The sequence below is a fragment of the Callospermophilus lateralis genome, chromosome 6, assembly GCF_048772815.1.
Source record: "Callospermophilus lateralis isolate mCalLat2 chromosome 6, mCalLat2.hap1, whole genome shotgun sequence".
In the NCBI taxonomy this organism is placed as follows: Eukaryota; Metazoa; Chordata; class Mammalia; order Rodentia; family Sciuridae; genus Callospermophilus; species Callospermophilus lateralis.
The window spans coordinates 67123565-67146233 of NC_135310.1; the positions used below are offsets into that span (position 1 = coordinate 67123565).

General features: G+C 36.6%; 1 pseudogene; it reads right to left on the minus strand.

Moving 5' to 3' along the window:
• LOC143401884 (nucleolar and spindle-associated protein 1-like) overlaps positions 1-22669 on the minus strand; it is a 39328-nt pseudogene that overhangs the window by 11191 nt on the left and 5468 nt on the right.

Consider the following 22669-nt stretch of genomic DNA (forward strand, 5'->3'; position numbering starts at 1 on the left):
TTTACTTTCCTTATTTCATTTTCTCCTCCTAAGTATTTTGTATGATAGCTTCTTTCATGATCTCCAAAAGAAGGAAACTAACTATTACGCAAAGAAACTAAATATTAGACTTGTAAGAACTTGTCTGACCCAAGGTCATATTGCAAGCCCGTGGGGGAGGAGCTCAGAAGTGGTTCTTTTCCAAAGTCCTGATCTCCACTACACTAGTGTTGGCCTGCCTCACTGTCACTACCCCTGTATTCTATTTGTAATGCTAAGTTCCTAGCAAGTAAGACTTTTAAAATTGAGGCTAAAAATGAATATCACTAATCATACATCGAAGATACCCAGAGAGTTAAATTTCAAATGGCTATTATATCCCACAGTGAATCTGACAAGGAAGTGGTCATCAGACATAACAGGAAAGATAGGAATTTGCTATGGAGGAAACTTTTGTATACACAGAGGAGACATCATGTATTAAGGTTTAGAGGTAAGAGTGTGGAATTGACCATTTTGCTCACATCTGGGTCACGGTTTGCCTTCCATTCTTTCATCTCACATCCCTTTGTCCCCTACTGATGATTATGCCTTTAATTACTTTCAGAGGCTTGGAAGACAAGATAGCATGGCTGGAGCATGTCTTTCTATTTCAAGACTATGCTGTCCTGCTGTTTGCCTCATCTTCGATGAATCAGAGCTGGCCTTTGAGGTGCACACTTTTAGTTCTGTGTGGTCTCCTTGGTGACAGGATATTGATGGAGACTTTAAAATGCTGATTAATTAGACTATACCTAGGCATCTTAGGTGCTCAGAGAAGGAATGTTGGCCTCCTAAAAAAGACCGGCACCAAAAGCTCTCTCTTCTCTTGACAACACCTTATTATGTTTATTATGGCATGTTGGTTGTTATGGTGATCGAAAGGAAGAGGAAACTGAGCAAGGGAGGGGTGGTGAAAGGTCATGCTGTGAAGGGAGGAAAGTACAGGCCCTGCATCTTTTGCCTGAGCTTACTCTCATGAAATGATTTTGGCTGTCTTACCACCAAAATCTATGCAAAATCTACTCTACATTCCATACAACAAATATACCTAAGAATCTGCAAAAAATTAAAAAGGGAAAATGACATCTGTCATTTCATCTTCCATCTGGCCAGCTTCTGCATCACTTAATCTTCTTGATATATTTATAGTAATGCTGGAAAAGCAATACTGGTACATTATACTTGTTCTACTCTTTATTATCAGTCTTTAAATTTTTCAAAACTATTTCTCTAATTCTATCACTTACATTTCTTTTTTTTTAACAATTATGATTAAGATACAAGTACACATTTAACCATATTTGACCCTTAATATTATTATTCAAGGTCAGTTCAAACATTGTTTCTACTTTTACTTCAAACAGAATTAATTCAGTGAGTTTGGGCTCACACAGAAACTTAAAATTCTGGGAGATGTGTGCCTCTCCCACATATTCATCAGAAGTCTTTGAGTTGTCAGATGTCACATGGGACCTTTCTTGGGCTTCTCTCCTTCCCTGCTAACTGTGATTGAATGTCTTCTTAGATACCCTTCAGTCAGAACTGGGGGCCATAAAATGTGTTTCTAAATAATTGAATGAAAAATACTCATAATTACCTATACTATCTGTGGTATTAATTTAGGATTTGGGAGGTCAGTGTCAGGGACATAGTTGTCCTAGATTCATTCTGCCTATTTGAAGCATCAAAGAATGAGAAAAAGCAACTGGACACATGGTATTCAAAACACTTTTGGTCAAAAGGTGAAAGCAGATCAGTTTATTTATCCTTTACTTTCTGAAAATGTTCTTTTTCCATTGTCAGGAGAAAGAAAGAAGATCAGGTCTCTTTTTGAAAAGGAAGATATGAAAAGTTTCCAAGAATCTGAATATGTTTTGAGCTGTATTTTGCCCTGAAATTTTGAGAATAATATTTGCATATATAAATATTTTTTACTTTATTATTCTAAAAGTAAAAGAGGAAGAAGATAATTTTTGAGGCAGAGAAAACTAGGGATGAAAATACAACTACAAATTTTTTAAATAATCCAAAATATCTGCTGCAGTCTACTTTCATTGTTATGACAAAGGGAATGAAAAAAAAAAAGAGAGAGACCATTTTCCCCTTTAGGATTCAAACCCCTCTTTTCCAGCATTCTATTATTATTAGTAATAGTGTTACAAATATCAATTCCCTGTTTATTTTTTCAATATATTATATAATTTAACAAATTCTTCATTGTATATTTAAAGCTTCATAAACATCTTGTTCTCAAGATTCCAGAGGAAACTGGAATCACAGAGACTTATTTGCCTGCTTAACTTCAGAACAAGAAAATAATATTATCTAGATATTTCTATTTTTACCTTATAATGAGGACAATGAATCTAAAATTGCACACAGCCCTGAGCTGTTACATTGGATTCACTTTAACCTGAATAAGAGATTCAGGTTTTTCTGGGATCAGCTTCATGCAATGCCCGATTCAAGGCAGTACATGGCTTGTTACCATCAGAATTCAGTGTTTATTTCTCGTTGTAATGAGAAAGGCCCTCCAGCTGTCCAACCAGCTGTAATTTTTCACCACGTCTGAATAAACATTTCAAACTATAATGAATCATTGTTGAATTTGACCAAGAAAACGGAATTGGAAAAAGAATGATTTACATCTGTGCTGACCTACCCATTAAAGTTTTTCAACAAATATGGGGGAAGCTAAAAGATGTAAAGCAAAAGGAGAGCTGTGGTTTTCAAAATGGGGAGAATCAGTTGAGAAAGGTTGGTGTTATCCTAATGTACTCCTCCTTGAAAGAAAGAATCAAAGGTCTGTCCTTGCGAGACTTGATGGTGTTCAGACTGGGTACTTCATGGTAAGAGAACCTGCCATGAAGATGAGATTGGATCTCCAAAAGTGGGGCATACATTTCCAACTCAGGAGCTGAATCCACAGGACCCATTCCTGCTCTACTTCTCAACACATTTCCCCCAAGAGGATGATCCGAATTTTGTCCTGGAAAGAAGGCAACTGGAGGGAGGTGATTCTCATACTGTAGAGGCCTGGATCAGTGCTGTGGTTTGGATATGTTTTAAGCCCCCTCCTTACCCCAAATTTCATGCACTAGAAGCTTGGTCCCTAGTGTGGTGGTATTTAGGTGGTGGAACCTTTGAGAGGTGTGACCTAATGCTAGGTAATTAGGTCAAGGGTCATGATCCTCAAAAGGGATTAACGCTAGTCTTTTAGAATGATTTAGTTCTAGATAGGGTGGGTTGTTATAAAGCAAGCCCCTGTTTTAGTCAGCTTTTTCGCTGCTGTGACCAAAAGACCTGACAAGAACAATTTAAGGAGGAAAAGTTTATTTGAGGGCTCACTGTTTCAGAGGTCTCAGTCCATAGATGGCTGACTCTATTCCTCAGGGCCTGAGGTGATACAGAAAATCATGGCAGACATGTATGGCAGAGGAAAGCAGTTGGGGAACAGGGCAACAGAAAGCAGAGAGGGAGCTCCCATCATAGACAAAATATAAACCCCAAAGACATGCACCCATTGACCCACCTCCTCTAGCCACATCCTACCTGCCTGTAGTCACCTCTCTGGTCAGTTTTGAATATATAAATTATAAAAGTCCCCTATGCATTTGACCCCATCTGTATGCTCTTTTCCACTATGTTGTGATGCAGCTCTCACCAGAGGCTGAAAAGATAGCTCTGTCTGATCTTGGAGTTTCAGCCTCTGTTTCAGGTTGGATGTGAGGTGCACCTCCAAAGCTCATAGGTGAGACAATAAAAGAAGGTTTAGGGGTGAAATTATTGGGTTATGACGACCTTAACCCAATCAGTGAATTGATCCCCTGGTAGGAATTAACTGAGTGACAAGTGAAGGCAGGTAGGGTGTGGCTGGAGGAGGGAGGTCATTTGGGGCCTGCCCTTGGAGCAGATAGTTTGTATCTGGTGGGTGGAGTCTCTCTCTCTTTGCTTCCTGATCAGTTTCTGAGCCACTTTCCGTCACCACACTCTTCCACCATGATTTTCTGCCCCACTCTGAGCCCCAAGGAATGGAGTTGGCTGCCTTTGGACAGAGACCTCTGAAACCGTGAGCCCCCAAATAAAATTTTCCTCCCCTAATTATTATTATTAGATCTGTTGGTCAGAGCAGTGAAAAAGCTGACTAAAACAGACTCCAAATAAATCTCTTTATAAAGTACCCAACTTCAGGTATTTTGTTATAGCAGTAGAAAATGAGTTAATACAATGAGCATCCTTTCTAACCTGTACTCAGGAGTATTCCAGAATACTCTTTTTTAAAGCACTAGTAAAATTCATCTTTCCTACATATTTTGAAGAATCCGCTGTATCCAGTCTTTACTGCCTGGAAACTTATTTGAGGCTAGCCCACCTGAGTCTTCTACTGTTCTTTTTTTTTTTTTTTTTTTTTTACTACCTGCAGTCACATGATGCATTTTTCTCAAATAGCCAAATGGTCAGTACATATTTGAGCCAAAATGAGTCAAGATTTATAACTTTAGCTTTTGAGCTTTCCACATTTTCAAAGTTCTGGTCTTACTACCAGAAAATGTCTTTCTTTGTTTAAAATGGTAATATTTCTCTTATAGTTAAATTTTTTGAAAGATCAAACAGTCTCATTATGGTGAATGCTGCATGGGTAAATGGGCCTCCCCAAGAAAGGAGGAAAGGAAAACAAGCAAATTCAAGCAGTAAGCCTAGGCTGTGAAGAGCAAAACCTCCACATTCAGTGTTACTACCTGGAGCAAGGCATGACACACTAGACCCAATACATCTTCTGAGTGAAGTTTCCCTGCAGCTTCTGTGTCTTCTTAGAGAAGACAGTTACCCTGAGTTTTATGCCCACTAGTTGAACTTTTAAAACCACTTTAAATATCTGTGAACAAGTCGTAACCCTAACAGAAATGTTCTAAATTTGTTATTTAAATAAAATTTTCACTTTCACAGATTGGAAATCTTTTAGTGGATTTCATTTCCAAAAGAACTTTAGAACATTTTAGATGCATGCAAGCGCACGCGCATGTGCACACACACACACAAACACATACACACATATGTTATTAAATTAAGACTGGTGGTGAAGAACTCAATCTTTAAAAAATGACATTATAACTCATTGGAAAAACAGATGGCTTGTGCATATCAAATTTGTGCTTGAAAACATCTCCACATTGCCAGAAGATTCCTGCTGAAATGCAGATGAGAAGAAAAGATGCAAAACATCGATGGTGAATGGTTAAAATGACCAGCTTTTTTGACAGAAAAGCCAACCTGGTAACTATATTTTTACTTCTTTAGTAGACAACATTACTGACTTTAGTTGATTGAAAAAGTCCCTAGGGTGATCATTTCTAAATAAAAATAAATCAGATTATCTTAAAAGATATGGACATAAGGAGATGTTTTTGCTTAAAAAATACCTTATTTTTAAATAATGATATTAGGCTTTTGACAATGATTTGATTCTTATGTCTGAGACTATCATTATTTTAGTCAGCTTTGCACTGCTGTGGCCAAAAGACCCAAAAGGAACAATATAGAGGAGAAAAATACTTTATTTTGGCTCATGGTTTCAGAGGTTCAGTCCATGGTTGGCCAACTCCATTGCTCTGGACCTGAAGGGAGGCAGAACATCATGGTGGAAGGGTATGGAGGAGGTAAGCAGCTAAACACATGGCAACCAGGAAGCAGAAAGAGACGTCTCAGCTCATGGAGGACCAAATATAAATCCCAAAGGCACACCCCCAGTGACCTACTTTCTCTAGCCATACCCTACCTGCCTACAGTTACCATCCAGTTAATCCATATCAGTGGATGAAACAGACCCTTGATGCAACAGACCCTAAAAATCCCTGGACGGATCCAAAACATCAAGACACTTGATAAGAACAATTGTGTATAGAACAGTTAGGGCTGAGAAAATGCTGGGAAGCAGGGAGACTAGGTAGGTGTCTGTTGAGACTGGTGAGGTGTTACAGGAATGAGAACTACAGCTAATTTGTGTTCTTAGGTGGTGACAGTGAAACTGAACAAGAAATGAATTGTATAGTTTGTTTTTCATTGCTGTAAAAAAATATCTGAGTCATGCTAAATTTATAAGGAAAAGTTTATTTAGCTCACAGTTTTGAAAGTTAAGTGTAAATAGTATGGCCCAGGCTCTGAGAAGGACCCTTCTGTGTTGACTCATGCCCCTCAGAGCAGATGACAATGGGGGAAGTACATGTGGGAGAAAGAGATCACATCACCAAATAGTAAGTCAGAGAACAGTTGGGATCTTGGAACAGAAGGGAAACAATCCTTTCTCTTCTGAGACTATGCACCAAATTAACCAAGTTAACCAAGGATCTCCCAGTGGCTACTACCTCTTAAAAGTTGCACACCACCTCTCAATACCCCCACCCTAGGGACTAAGCTTCCAACACTTAAACCTTGGGCGGGACGGGGTGGGGGGGGGACAAACAATATCAAACATAGTGTGGTTCTAAGAGACATTTTGAAAATTATAAAATCCTTGAAAGCTCTCAATTTTTTTTTACTTCTCTCTTTTCATGCTTTATCATCCCAATATAAGGAGCACTAAGGACCCAATATATGTATTCTGGAGTGAATTGAACTTTATGACAGCAGTTAGTGGATGAAGACTAAATGTCAAGTAATTAAGTGTAGAATACCTATAGGGGTGGTGGGGGATGAATATTCAGTTATGTTTTTAAAAAATATTTCCAATATACCAATGAAGAGGAAAAACTTTACTGGACTATGAGTCATAATTATAGTACAGTTCCACATGTACCTACAGTGTCTTCAAGCCTTTTCAGACAGGATTCCTGGATTCTTCCTCTGAGCTCCATCAATACCACCATGAAGTATATAGTTGTATTTATCACTTTATATGGTGATTAGTTCACTTTCATTATATTTTCTTGAAAGTAGGAAACTAATTCTGGTATTTTTTAAAAAATTGAGGTGTATTCTTATTCATTAAAATACAGCAGCTATAAGTGTATATAGCTCGATTATTTTCTACTTATGTGTGTACCATATAAGCACTGCTTAGATCAAGACACTCTCAATCATCCCAGAAAGTTCCCTTTAGTTGCTTCAAAATCAATAGTCAGAACTCTGGCCCCTGCTCCAGGTAGCCACCACCCTAACTTCTATTGCATAGATGGATTTTGTTTTCTCTTGAATTTCATTTAAGTGGAATCATTCAGAAGGTGTGCTTTTGTGCCACATACTACGTTTGAGGTTTGTTTCTGTCACTGTGTCAGTTGGTTGTTCTGTTTTACTGTTATTTACTATTGCACTGAATGAATACATCATTTTACTGTTGATAAAAATTTGAGTTGCTTCCAGTTTTGAGCTATTGTGAATAAAGCTGATATTAACATGTTTGTGTGTGTCCTTTTGGAAATACATGCATTCATTTTTCTTGGATTTGTCTCTAAGGGTGAAATTGCTGTGTCATAGGTTAGGCTATGTTTCCCTTTATTAGAAACTGCCAGATAGTTCTCCTGAGTGGTAGCATTTTACCCTGTCACCATTAAAGAGTGATGTAGTGGCTTAACACGTGCACCAGTGCTTGGTATAGCCAGTCTTTTAATTTTAGTCACTCGGGTTGATATATAATGTAGTTGTAATTTGTAATTTTCTGGTAAGGAATAATGTTGAACACCTAGTCACTGCTCATTGGCCATTTGAATATCTTTTGCAAAGCGCCTCTTCAAGTGTTTTGTATGTTTAAAAAATTAGATTATCTGTCTTTTCATGTTAGTTAATCATTTTACTTTTGAATGCCTAATGTTCAGCATAGTGACTGGCAAGGAGCAAATATTGTTGAATAAGACAATAAGATAAATAAGACTGGCTTTATTTGCAAATTTTTCTTTTGTCACTGGCCACAGGAAATGGGTTGTGGAAGTAATTAACTTTTATGCTACATTCAAATTTGTTGGCTTTTGAAAATATCAAGACATAAATTCTAAACACAGCTGGTTGTATTTGTGATGGAAGCACTTGTGATTTTATGTTAAATTTTGGTTCATTCATGCATTTCAAGTACTTATCACCATAGTGTCTGGAAGCCCAGAAAGATCTCAGGCTTGAATACAAATTGTAACATTATCTTCTGTTCTTCTTTTCAATATGTTAAAAAGATTGTTTAGATATAATGTCCAAAATGTAGAATTTATTCTCCTAGTTAAATTTTATATTTGATTTCTAGACAAGAACTATGCTTTCTAATCCCTTTATAAATGAGTTTTTAAAAATATGGAAATATTTTAAAATTCAGATATTTTAGAATATTTTAATAACAGTTTTTCTAATTATAAAAGTTATAGCCACTCAGTTTTGAATAGTTAGAAAATCTGGAATGTATAGAAAGAAAAACAGTTTTAATTTGACCAACTCCAGATCACCCAGTGGGACTCCCTGAACTCACATTTCTGTGTTTTGCACACATGCCTCTGTGTATGTGTGTGTATAAAAATACATAAATATATGAGTGTGACCTATATAGCTGTATGTTTATTTTGTAGCTCCATCTCAGTTTTCCCCTATGATAGTTTGGAGGACTATTTGTTAAAGAGAAAAATTGTTTGTTTTATGTTTCAGTTATCTTTTTTTTTTAATAGCAATTTGGTTTTTTGTAGCAAAAACCTGAATACAGGCACATATTAGTCCTTGTGAGTATCTGTGAGTCTTCAGGATGGCAATTGTGCCCATCTTTTTCTGCCCTCTACCACATAACATCACCCCTTGTGTGATGTATATACATCATACCATACGTGTAGAACTCACGAAGTGTTGATTTATTAACAAGCCTTAAGACAGCTGCTGGCTCCATTAGAGGCTTCTTCATTTTGAGGAAGAGGCCAGTTTGGAGGCTCTTCTAAGAAACTCATGGACTATGTTATGTGATTCCAAGTAGTTGTGAGAAATTCATGGTTTTCCTCTACTGAGGCTTCATGGTCTCAAGAACTCCAAAGGATCCTAAAAGATTTTCCCATTCTGTGCATTCAGGCAAAAGAGTGGCTGAATTCAAGGATAGCCATGAATTTTCTTTGAAGCTTTAGAAAGATGGAGAATTTTGAAGTATTTTATCAAATGCAGTCTCCCCCAAACAATATACTATGAATAAATGTAATCAGTAACTTAGTTATGTTTGAAATATTCAGCTTCAACTTCAGCTTTGCTAACCTTGAAACAGATCATCATTTTGTACATTTTAAGTAGTATGAAAGGAAGTGATAGAAGAAAGTAGTTTGATGAATTTACAAAGTAAACTATTTATTCTCTTGAGTGTATAAAATTATAGCCCTGCACATAAATGTGACATATGGTTTTAAAGTATGAAAATTAAATGTGATTTTATAAAATCACACAGAGAAATAAACTCATAGGAAAGAAATAAGTATAAAAATAGTGATCTCTGCTATGAGTATATTTTGCCTTTGACATTTTTACTATAAATAAATGCTTTATATATGACGTATCTTCAAAAGCACCTCAAAAACATATTTAGGGGGCTGGGGTTGTGACTCAGTGGTAGAGAACTTGCTTTTAGCATGTGTGAGGCACTGGGTTCAATTCTCAGCATCTAATATAAATAAATAAAATAAAGGTGTACAGATTACTAAAAATATTTTAAAAACAGAACAAAATGAAGCTTATGGGAATAAGTTGTGGAATTTCACATAGATTTACTTTTTTTTTAAGTTCAAAAACTTCAAAGCAAATAAAAATGCATCCTGACCCAAATTTTCTCCTAAGGCAGAGAATGGTGCTAGGTGTTGGAAAGAATGCCTCTTCCTTTATAATTGTCTTCCAAGAGTTTTCTTTGAAACGTGGATCTACTCAAATCCTTTGATAGAACATGGTGGCTCTGCAAGATGGACTTATAACATGACCCATTCTATGATGTTCTAGGCATCATAATGTTCAGGCTGTGGAATTTGGGGGCAGCAGTGCTAATGAGGAGCAGAACTCACGCATATTGGGTACCCTGTACATGGCGACCGATTCCTTACAGGGAAAAGAGTTGTTTTCCCTTTCTTTGTTTCCTGTCCCCCATAAAGTGGTGGGTCCTTAGTAGCAAGAATTAGCTTTGCAGTACAATCAGAGTTCATCTACTGTGTATTTGACAATTAATTATTGGTTAGTAACTAGGCAAATATTTATTCAATACCCAATGTGCTGCTGTAAAAGAAGTGGCCTGCAAATTTTGTTCTTCCTATATCTGAAATATCAATTTAATTGAGTCTAAGAAAATCCCCAAATTGAGTGAACACTTTGAGCTGTGCCACATCAAAGTACTTAATGTGATTTAAATAATATCATACAATCTAACCCATTTATTTCATACTGAGTGTAGAACATTAAAATATTAAGAAGATGAAATTTTTATGTGTTTTATTTTTTCAGATTCATCCTTTAAAAATATAGTAGACACATTCTACTATTAATTCCCAATGTTCCCTCTCCTGTTATATATCAGGTCTGTAGCTTTCTGCTTAGGAGACCTTGTTGGCCCCATGTGTCTTTGAAATTGCCAATTAGCAGCCCTACCCAAAATGAGCTTATTTCTAGCCACAAAAGAGGAACATTATTTAAAAACAGGGAATTCACTTTTTCTAAGATGGGACTAAAAATATGTATATAGGGCTCTTGAAAACAAAAGATGATTTAGAGATTGTTTAAATCATTCTAAACCTGAGAACCATTGCAAATTTTACATGCACTTCAATACCTGCCCTCTGAGTATAAATACCCAGGAGACTGGAGGTGATGTTTTGCTTTGGTGTAAAATGCTTTGGGACTCTCTGACATCATTAAGTCAAATTTTTAGTCCAGACATTTTGTTCAGACCTAAACTCTGAATGACACTTGCTCAGTTGATTAAGAGAGAAGAACAATATATGCAAACTGTTTGTAATGCCCTATACATGTCAAAGTGTTCAACGTGGGTTTCTGTTTTCAGGAAATTAAATATGCATATGCTTGATTATATATTATACAAGGATATGTAATATATATAATATAAATGTAAACATAAATTTGAGAGCTAATATATGTATATCAGATCTCAAAGTTTGGCTTCATTGTGAAGATTTTATTTTTTTCTCCTTTTTACACACTGTGCCCTAGTTAATGTTAGTTAATGTCTCAAGTCAGGAGAGTCTTATTTTTTTTTTTTCTTTTTTTGGTACCAGGGATTGAACCAGGGGTGATTAACCACTGAGCCATATCTCCAGCTCTTTTTGTTTTTTATTTTGAGACAGGTTCATGCTAAGTTGCTTAGGGCCTCCCTAAGTTGCTAATGTTTGCTTTGAACTTTCAATCCTCCTGCCTCAGCCTCTATTTAGTCTTTGGTATTACAGGTGTGCACCACCACACCCAGCAGGCCCGGGTGCATGCGTGTTCTCTCTCTCTCTCTCTCTCTCTCTCTCTCTCTCTCTTTCTCTCTCTCTCCCCCCCTCTTTTAATTTAAGAATCATGAGTATTCTTTTCTTCCACATATTCCCTCTTATTTCAAGTTCCCATCTTCCACCCTCTATTTCCAAAAAAATTTGCTTTCCCATTTATAATCTTTGAGGTTTTATTATTTTAATACTGTGGGTTTGAATAGAAACTACATAAAAGTTGTTGTCTAAAAAAATAATACTGGGCCAAATTTATAAAATGATATATGAATCTAGATAAATTTGTTTAGAAACAAGTATTGGGTATTAAATCTTGTGAGAATAAGATCTAGCCATTGCCTTTAAGGAACATATATTCTACTAGTAGAAACAATAACAATAATAACAATAATAACAATGTCGTTACCTATTACAGCTTTACCTTGTGTCAGTCATGATGTTAAGTACTTTATATATGTAATCTTCTAGAATAAATTTAGTTAACCCCATATTTCAGAAGAAGAAATCAAGATCCATAGAGGGTTAAAAAGTATCTTTAGACCACACTAGTTAAATAGGATGAGATAGGACAGAGATTTGGATTGAATCTGTCAGATTCAAAGCTGACTTACATAACTGTGCCAGGCACGGGGTGATTTCCTATTCAGGTATATAAAAAATTAAGAAAGAAAGTTCTGTGGAAAAGGTGAGCAGTTGTCTCAGTGGTGGGCTGACAATGTGAGAGTTCTTGGGAGAAAACCGACACTCTATGCCAATCTGCGCAGATGGTTTCTTCTGAGTCTGTATTGTCTGCAGTTTCCATGTTTGCCAGTATGTGCAGAGCAAAAGCTGCTCCATTAACAGAGCCTCTGGTTGGCCTTATATGGTCAGTGGATTTAGACTGTGTTATTCCACTGACTTAAAACTTTTGGAAAATTTTTCCATCTATTTCAATTAGAAAAATCTTATAATTTGTCAGAAACTTTATAGTTTACTTATTTTCATGAATATTATTTTTTTTTGTCCCTAACAGATTAGGACAGGCATTATCATCCTCATTTTATTTGTAAAGAAACTGAAGCTCAGAAAGGTTTTGTAAAAACAGTATTATGCTATGTATTCTTTCACATCTTTCTTTTTCACTTAATAATGCATCTTTTGTAAAATTTTATAGGATGTTTATTTATTGTACTAGGGGTTGAATTCAGGAGTGCTTGTTATGGTTTACATGTGAGGTGTCCCCCAAATGCTCATGTGTGAGACGATGCAAGAAGCTTTAGAGGAGAAACGATGGAGTTTTAATTCCCTGATTAGGATTAATGAGCAGAAACTGAAGGCAGGTAGGGTGTGTCTGCAGGAGGAGGGTCATTGGAGATGTGCCTTTGGGGTATCTATTTTGTATCTGGCCAGTTGAGTCTCTATTTCTCTGCTTTAGTGCCATGTTCCCAGCTCTTTCCTCTACCGCACCCTTCCGCCATGATGTTCTGCCTCAAGCCCTGAGGAATGCAGCCAGCCTTCTATAGACTGAGACCTCTGAAACCATGAGCCCCCAAATAACTTTTCTTCCTTAAAATTGTTCTCGTCTGGTCTTTGGTCATAGCAGTGAAAAAAAAAAAAAGGTGCTAAAACAGTACTTTACCACTGAGCTATACACCTAGCCCTCTATTTTTTGCTTTGAGATATTCTTGTTCTTGGCCAGGCCAACCTCCAACTTGTAGTCCTCCTGCTTGGCCTCCTGAGTGGCAAGGATTAAAGACATGTACAATGTGCCCAGCTTCTTAATATAACTTCCTACACTATGATTTTAAGTAGCTCTATATATTTCCTTATGAAAATATGACATAGTAGCATTAGGCAGTATTCTGCTGTTCAACATTTAATATGATGGTTCCTATATTGTTAGTGGTGTGGGAAAAGGTTTTTTCTAAAATATATGCACTATGGGTAGGAATATGAATTTGACAATATCAATTACAATTACAAGTATTCATACTCTTTAAGCCAATGACTTTTAGGAGTTTGTCCATTAGAAATTATCACACATGGGCTGGAGTTGTGGCTCAGTGCTAGAGCGCTTGCCTGGCATGTGTGAGGCACTGGTTCGAACCTCATATAAATAAATAAAATAAAGGTATTGTATCCAACTACAACTAAAAAATTAATATTCTAAAAAATCAGAGAGCTTATCTTTAAAAAAAGAATCACACATACAACAGAAGAATTTTTTATATTTGGGGAAACATTAGGAACAACTTCAACATTCACAAATTAGAAATTAGTTAAATCATGGCACACTTGTGTAATGGAATACTCTACAATCAAAATGTGTTATCTTGGAAATCTATCCAATATATATTTTGGGTAAAATATATTAGCAGAATATTCTAAACCCATATTTTATGTATGTGAATATGTATTGATATATACATCAAACATGTCTGGAATGATACAAAACAGATCATGAAAATTGGTCTTTGGAAAGTTTTAGGGGTCTGTACATGTATATGTTGGGCAGGGAGTTGGAGAGATCTTCCATTTTATGTAGCTCTTCTTTCTCTTAACTTTAATATTACTTTTTTTTTTTTTAAAAAAGAAATGTTCTATGGTGAAAACATAAATGAGTGTCTCAGCTTGGTATAGACACACCCTGCTTGGCTCCTGGCTGCTTGCTATGCTCCGCCCAAGTTCTAGTCATGTTGTACAATCCCATTATACTGCTGGCTCTTTGCTCTGTGGAGCTGTCCTGCTCTGGTTTACCTCCTACTCCCCTCAAGCAAACTTCTTTTCCATTACTGTGAGCAAGCCAGACTGAAATGTTTCTTCCAGTCCCTTTCATATCATAGCCTGTTTTCCCTTTCCAACCAAGGAGTGCTTTGTGAGATTGTTTTCCACCTAATTTTCTGAGGGATCACACTGCTTCCTGAGTATGATGTGTTTTACACCCTGACCCTGTTCTGTTCTTCCATCTGGATCTGTTTACACTGTATTCAGCAGATATCTCTTGAAATTTCTGGTAGTTCAATGGCTCATTTCTAGTGATAATGTGCAATTTTCCCCTATTTTTATATTTTCCAACTTGTTTTGATCTGGATCAAAAAGGGGAGAATTGTCTGTACTCTTTTTTCTTGAAACACAAAGAGATCCTCAGCAATGAAGCCTGGGTCTGGAGGGTGGTGATCAGGCAGAGAGAATAGCACACGTGAAGGGTCAGAGATTAGAAAGACAGGTACATTACAGGAACTGCAGGAATCAGGTGCTTTAGTCATTTTTTTTTTTTTCACTCCTGTGATCAAAATACCTGAAAAGCACAATTTAAGGAGGAAAAGAGGGCTCACGGTTTCAGGGGTCTCAGTCCAGCTGGGAACATGACACTATAAAGCAGACAGAGAGACTCAACTGGCCAGATACAAAATGAATACCCCAAATGACCCCCCTCCTGTAGTCACATCCTACCTGCCTTCAGTTTCCGTTCAGTGAATCCTAATCAGGGGATTAATTCTCTGATTGGGTTAAAATTCTCATAACCCCATCATTTCTCCTCCAAAGCTTCTTGCATCATCTCACACATGAGCATTTGTGGGATACCTCACACCAAAACCATAACATCAGGCAGGGGTTGAAGGAGGTGTTACCTCCTTTTCAGGTGCCATCAAGCCACTTTATGTCTCTCCACTACACACACACTCACAGCCACCTTGTTCCTGGGTGCTCTTGTACCCCGATTAATTTTGGAGTTGCCTCAATTCCTCTCAGCAGAGCCCTTCTCCAGCTGCCGTCCTTTGTGGATATATAAAAGGAAACTCATTTTCCATCTCTGCCGTAAAGTCTTTCCTGAGGTTCCAGGTAAAGTTGGTAATTATTGTGGCACTGTCTCTGGCAGACAAGGCAATAACATTCTGGTAACATTTGGTTTAATTTATTCAGTAATTAAATATTTTCACTAATCTTCTCATTCATTTCTGGCAGGTAAATGTCTGCTAAAATGAAATTACTTGAGATTCTGGCATAAAACATCACTGTGTGATGGTGAAGGAGGTCTAGGACTGAAGACTCATTTCAATTTAGGAGATAAACACAGAGCCATTTTTCTCAGCAGACATAATGATTTATTTCTTGTTCCCCACACGTTCCAACTCCTTGGTTAGAAGGGTTAATGCTGGCTATGAGATGTGAGGGACTGGGAGAAACTCTTCATTCTGGCTTGCTTACAGGGTTGCAGAAGTAGATGTTTGAAGGGGTCAGGGTACTCCAGAGCAGGCAGCTCTCCACAATGCTTATTTACTGATAAGATCACTTTGACCAATGACATGGAAAACTAGAACATATAAAGTAGATGCTTCAATGTTAATAGTTGGGAATGATAAATGTTTATAAATTGATTTCTATTTCTAAAACAATTAAGATACATGTCCAGTTTTATGAGTTCCCATATTCTCGTCAATGAACAGAATCCTCCTCTTAATCTTCCCTAATATTCTTCCCAATGTACTACAGGCCTTTCTCTCTGGGGATAGCCTGCTCTGGGCATTTCCCTCTACTACACTTGGCAGTCAAAAGAGACACTAAAATTATGTGCTGAATTTAAGAGGGTACTTTGTGGACTCATCAGTACTATTCCAAGTTCTCAGTTCTGTTTTCAATTAGCAAGACTATTATGATCATCATTAGAATGTTTCCAGTTATATTTAAATTCAATTCTTTGTAATAAAATGCCTAGAGCAATATTCAAATTAATAAAGGGAAAACAATATTTTCCTATAATCTTATGTTTTTAAAATCTATTGTCTAAACCAGATAAAATCTAAATGAAGGCAGAAAAGTGCCCTCTCACAATCTATTCTGCAACATCAATCTGTTTTCATTTCTATTAAGTTCTTATTTTTCTGTAAAAGAAATCTTTAAAAATTATACCATATTATAGAAAAACATTGTTTTTTTAAATCACATTAGGTATTACAGTTTATATTTCATGACCAAGATGCAAATCTTTGTGAATATTATTTTCTATCATGGTCTCATGTTTTTCACTGAGACTTCTTGAATTTTCTCCAAGCTCTTTTCCTTGTAAGTACTCTTGAATTTACATGTCACATGGCCTCCTAACTCATCAAAATACTCCTTCATTCATTCCGTAAAGTGAAAGGTAAGAGAGCACTCAATTTGGAATCTCTTGGCTTTTTGCATAGTCATGGTTGGTTGCAGTGTCTTCTTTGTGGACACAGTAATAACTTGGTATTTAGTGATTTTTTTTTTTTTTTTTTTTTGGTACCAGAGATTTGAATCCAGGGGTGCTTAACCATTGAGCCACATCTCCAGCCTTTTCTGTTTTTTATTTTGAGACAGGGCCTTGCTAAGTTACCTAGGGCCTTTGCTGAGTTGTTGAGACTGACTTTGAAGTTGTGATCTTTCTTCCTCAAATTCCCAAGCTGCTGGGATTATAAATGTGTGCCGTTGTGCCTGGCTGAATTTTTTTTTTTTTTTTTTAATTTTCAGGTTTCTTTTGGTGGTGCTGGGGATTCAACACAGGGCCTTGTGCATGTGAGGCAAGCACTCTACCAACTGAGCTATCTCCCCAGCCCAAATTTTTATTTTTGAAGCAGGTTGTTAATACTCCTGCAAGCCTAACATATTGATTCTGAATAAATTGAAATATTATAGGCTATTAACACAGCATATCCATCTTATCTAAGAATGAGAGGGAAAATAATAGTAGGCTCATGACCACCTGTAGAACTCAGTTACTGAGGCCAGTCACCCAGGATGCTTTGGTAAAGGGCATATTCATCCAATCTTTCATGACTACAAGAAATGGCCATGGAGAAGTATGAAGCCAAGATGTTTGTTATTCTAAAATAAAATGGCCTTGGAAGCAGGGCAAGAGTCACAGCTTTCTTTAAGATGACCTTAAATGTGATTCAAATATTAATCTGACCAGATTTATGCTGTGGAGTAACTGTGAAAGGCTGTTTTTAGCTTGAAGATTAAAATTTAAATTTATTTTCTGTACTATCTACGCTTTAAATTTTCCCCATTGATGTCAAATTCCTGAATTTATGAGATAAGTAATAGAAGCATGCAAGATCAAGTGCTTACACTATGGTAGGTACTTGCCTAAGGAATTTTTATTTAATTTGTTTGATCCTCTTGTGAATTAGGCACTGAGACTGTTCCCACTTTTAAAACGACATGACTGTTGAACTGAAGAGTCAGGTAACTTTTCCTCCTTTCCTCCTTACATGGAGGCTCTGAGGGGATGGAAAAGGAGGTCTTGGTTAAAAGCCTGCATTCTACCCACTGAGCAAGTAGACTCTCAGCTGCAATACGTCATTGAGAAAGCTGGATATTGATTAGTCTGTATTTGTTATGAGAATCTTGGATGCATGAATAAGAAACAGACATTGAGCCTGGCTTGGTGGCAGATTTCTGTAAGCCCAGCTATTCCAGAGACTGAGGCAGGAGGATGGCAAGTTCAAGGCCAGCCTCAGCAAGTTAGCCCAACCTTATCTCAAAATGAAGAATAAAAAGGACTGGAAATGTAGCTCAGTGGCAGAAAACCCCTGAGTTCAATTCCCAGTATTAAAAAAAAAAAAGAAAAGAGGAAAGAAATGGACATTAATATTATTATCTATTGTCTATTACTTCAGAATGCTTCAAAGGATGTTTAGCTTCCAAATTAGGCATTTTTGAACTACAGCAAAATCTTCCCTATTTTAAGTATAGCAAAACCTTACATAGGGTGAAAATGAGCTGTTTCAATGCTGTACTTCTACAAAATGGGGTGCATTGTGTATCATTAACACTGCCTTCAGGAGTTTGGGCAGAAGCCTTTTCAGACTGTATTTCAACATATTTTAACATCAGGCTCTAGATTATGCCCTAGAAATCTCCACACAGTAGCACAACGTAGACTCTCTCCCTTGTCTTCTCTTTTCAACATAAATCATTTTTTAAAAAACATATTTTAGTTGTCAGTGGATCTTTTATTTATTCATATGCGGTGTTGAGGATCAAACCCAGGGCCTCACACATGCCAGGCAAGCACTCTACCACTGAGCCACAACTCCAGCCCCAGACATAAATCATTTTACCTTGCATTTTTCTCCAATTAACCATCATGAGATAATGTGCATCCTTGTGATCATTCTATGCATTCACATCTTTGCTTCAGCAAGCTGACTGGAGTGTAGTCTGAGAAAAGCTCATTAGGATGTTTAGAGTGAATTTAAATTCCAGACTCTTAAACAAATTCCAAGTTCTGAGGTGGTTGTATAAAGAAACAAAAAAAGGCTGGGAACACAGTTTTTGAATGTGAAGAAGAAAAATAATCCATTCTACGATTCTGACCAGTGCCCAACAGGCTGCCTGCTGTCTTCTGATCTGGGCATTTCTTTTTCTGCATTTGGCAAAAACTTGGAGGGAGAAGCCTGGTTTTTAATGGAGAGTTGGCTTCTTTCTGATTCAGTGTTTGGTTTCCTTGAACTAATCAGAGGTGCCAATCAAAGCTATGCTCCTATTTAGTTACAAGATCACCTCACTTCTTTATGCCTTTTAATCATGGTGACATAAATCATCTCTACTTAAAGCACTGTGTATTGCCTGAGCATCCTATACTGTTTGTTTGAAATTCACCAAGGGAGGAAAAAACAAATACAAGGTTTCTGCTGCTGCATTCTAGGGCTTGCTTATTTTATTGGTTTGTTTAATTTTATTTTCAAAATCTCAAGTGCAAAATGGAACAAATTATTTAAGACTCTAAATTTAGTTTCTTCCTGATTTAAGAACTCAAATGCTTCTGAATGAAGCAGAATTCCTGCTTAGAATCTAAGCAGGAATCTTTGAACATAATCAGCTTGATTCTGCTAGTAAAAACAACAGAAAAATAGAAGAAAGAAAGAAAAAATCCTTTCTCTTGTGAAAAGTATGGCTCTATGAATGGAAAAGCGAGAATGGAGGCTGTACCAAGAAGCTAAAGTCAGTTGTCAGAGTGAAAATTGGACGAGAACAAGAGAGATGCTCCTGAATGTTTGTTGATTCTGGGATTCTGTCCTGCTCTTGAGTTGTTTTCTGTTACCATTGGCTAAAATTATCTTAACTCATATCATAAATAAGATGAAAAGCTACACTTAAGCATGTAATTCATGACATACCGTTTGCCAGAAGGAGTCTATTGAAAATACTCAAATGCTGAGATTTGTTTGAGGTTGAGCAGAGAATGGCCTTGAAGGGTAGAAGAGCTACCGTTGCACTGGGACATTCCTTAGGCCAGAGCCCCATATCCAGAGAGGAAGGGTGTTTTCTAAGGGTAGATAGTGCTAAAAGTGTCACTACAGGACATCATCCTGTCAGAGTAGGAGAAGGTGGGTATCTCTATTCCCATTGTTACCTTGAACTTGGGGAGTTGATCCCATGAATATTGGGGTGTTTCAGGAAGAGCCTCTGGAACACAAATACTGGTAGGGAGATGCTGTACCTGCTAGGTCTCTTTTCCTTGTCTTATTCCTACTTCTCTTAGATGCTCGAAAGGAATTAGAAGTAGTATTACGTCAGCAGTATCCACAAGAAAAGGGATGCTAGAAGTCTTCTTTTTTCTTCCGACATCATGTGCTTTTGGCTTCTGATGCAGTTCTGTGTTGTAAATAGGGAGTCTAATAATGAACCAAACAGAATTTACGTCCGGTGGTATAAAATCTAAGGTAGAACATGGTTGAATTAATGAAAATTAAATTATCTTTCTTTGGCTTTCGGTTTTGGACTCAGTTCTTATCAGCTATGTAGTTTTGCATAATATTGGCCTCAGTCCAAACATTAACAAGCCATCCACTCTTGTTTTCTGTGAATGTAATGTAATTCAGGCATGTTCCTCTTTAGGAGAGGTGCGTTTTCCCCCTTGGTTACCCAAAGTCTGCTTTTTTATCCCTTCCTTTATAGAATCTGGCAGAGAGAGTGAATAAGATTCCATGTTTCCCTGAACAGATGAAAGTACTCCTACTTATCATTTCTTTAATTCTGGTTTAAAAGGTTTGGGTGTTGATATACATAATGATGGTTTATTTGATAGGGTTGAACTTCAGTGCATTTGGTCCTAAGTTTTAGAGATCTTCTAGATAGCTTATATATATATGGAACTCAGATTTATACAAGCAACTGACATGTTTTACATAAATGGAAGACCAAAATTTAAAGAAAAAAGTCTTTGGCTGAGGTTACAATATGATGCCAAAACCAGATTCTTTTCTTCTTTGTGTTAATTCTCAGATAAAAGGTCTTAGGGTATGGAAGAATAAAGTCTTCAATCTGTAATGATAATTCAGGGGTCTTCTTTTGAAAGAAAGTTATGTGAAGTAGAAGCAGTAGAGGGCAGATTAGTACTTGATTTAAGCAAGTGCTACCAAGTACTAAAAGCCTTGAAAAAGAAGAGCAAGTGCCAAGATAGAGACTAGCATTGTTGTAGATATGTAGTTCCAATTCTAAAATTTGTTGGCTAAGATGTAGCTGGACATAAAATTATCAAACTGTTTTAAGATGTTTTTTTCTGGTGGTAAGTAAGAATAGTACATGTTCAATTAAAGAAATTCAGCAAAATTTGTGTGTGTGTATATATACTCATATTATAGATACCATTTTATATTCTATTTTATCTCTTGATAGTAAATCATTAGTCTTTTCTCGTACCTTTACAAATTCTTCACAAATATCATGTTCAATATGCCTATTTCATCAGAAGGGTAAATCATGACTTATTTAACCAAACTGCTTTTTATTTATTTATTTATTTATTTTTTGCGGTGCTGGAGATCAGTCACACTGAGGGCCTTGTGCATGCTAGACAAGCTATTGAGCCATATCCTCCTACCCTAATCTGTTTTTTAAGAATTTTTATGGTGAAAGTCTTTGCATTGAAACATTAAGTATACCTTGATTATGTTCTCATGATAGGTTCCTAGATGTGGAATTATTTGAGGGGAGGGCAGCAAAAGATGAGCTTTTCTGAGACCCTTAATTTATATTACCAGATTTTCTATTGGGGGGGGTTAGTGTTTTCATAACACGTTATATAATCTTACTATATATTGAAGATATTGCTAGATATTACTCCTTTATTACATTAATGATAGACAAACTTTATGAATTTTCTGGTATACATCTAGTATTTATGTGCTTCCAGCCTCCCTGTTAGCTGGGGCTACAGACATACATCACTTCATCCAACTGTTGAAATGTCTTTTTGTTCTATGTTCATATCCTCCTATGAATTTCTGGTCAATTCTTCAAGGGCCAGTCAAATTTCTATTCTTCTAAAAGCCTTCCAAGATTCCTGAGATAAAATGAAGCATCTCTTTCTACACTATCACCATATTTAGTTTTATTACTCTGTATCACTTGCTTCCATCTATTTTGGAAGATGGTTAAGTAAAAGCAGTTTAGCTAAATAAGTTATGATTTACCCTTCTGAAGAAATAGGCATATTGAAAATGATATTTGTGGCTCTAGAGGTAGAATGCTCGCCTACCATGTGTGAGGCACTGGGTTTGATCACCAGCACCACATACAAATAAAATTATGATATTGAAAAAAGAAAATGATATTTGTGAAGAATTTAGCCAACAAATTTTAGAATCAGAACTACATATCTACCCTCTTTGGAAGGCTAGCATCTTGTTTGACTCACTTTGTTATCCTTTAAAATACTTGGCACAGTGCTTTGCACAAAACAAGTGTCCAATAAATGTTTGTGTTAAATGAAATCAAACTCATAATAACTTTCAGATATGAACGATCCCTATCATCATGCCATGGAAAGTATGGTAGAATTGACAAAATCAGCCACAAACTGCACGAATAAAAAGCTCACATGATTCCCCCCCCCACACCCCCAAAACCCAAGGTTTTTTATCACAGGCTATAGGGATTTATGGTTCCTATAATAGTTTTGTTGAAGTTAGTCACTCATATGCTCTTTTGTAAAAACTGTAAACTTAAGCCCACATAATTAAATGTCACTGGGGGAAATACATCAGAAAAACAACTCCAAGTGACACAGTTATGAAAGAGAGAAATAGAATCTAGACAGGCACACTTATTCGCAACTTCTAATAGGATTAGAGGTATGAAAACAATAACCCAAACAACAAAACATCCAAGAATAGAGAGTTAAAATGGTCAGCAGTGATTCTGAGAGGTATAATTTTGTTTTATTGGTACCTAGGGACTTTAAGGGTACAAATGGAGTGATAAACATGACGTAA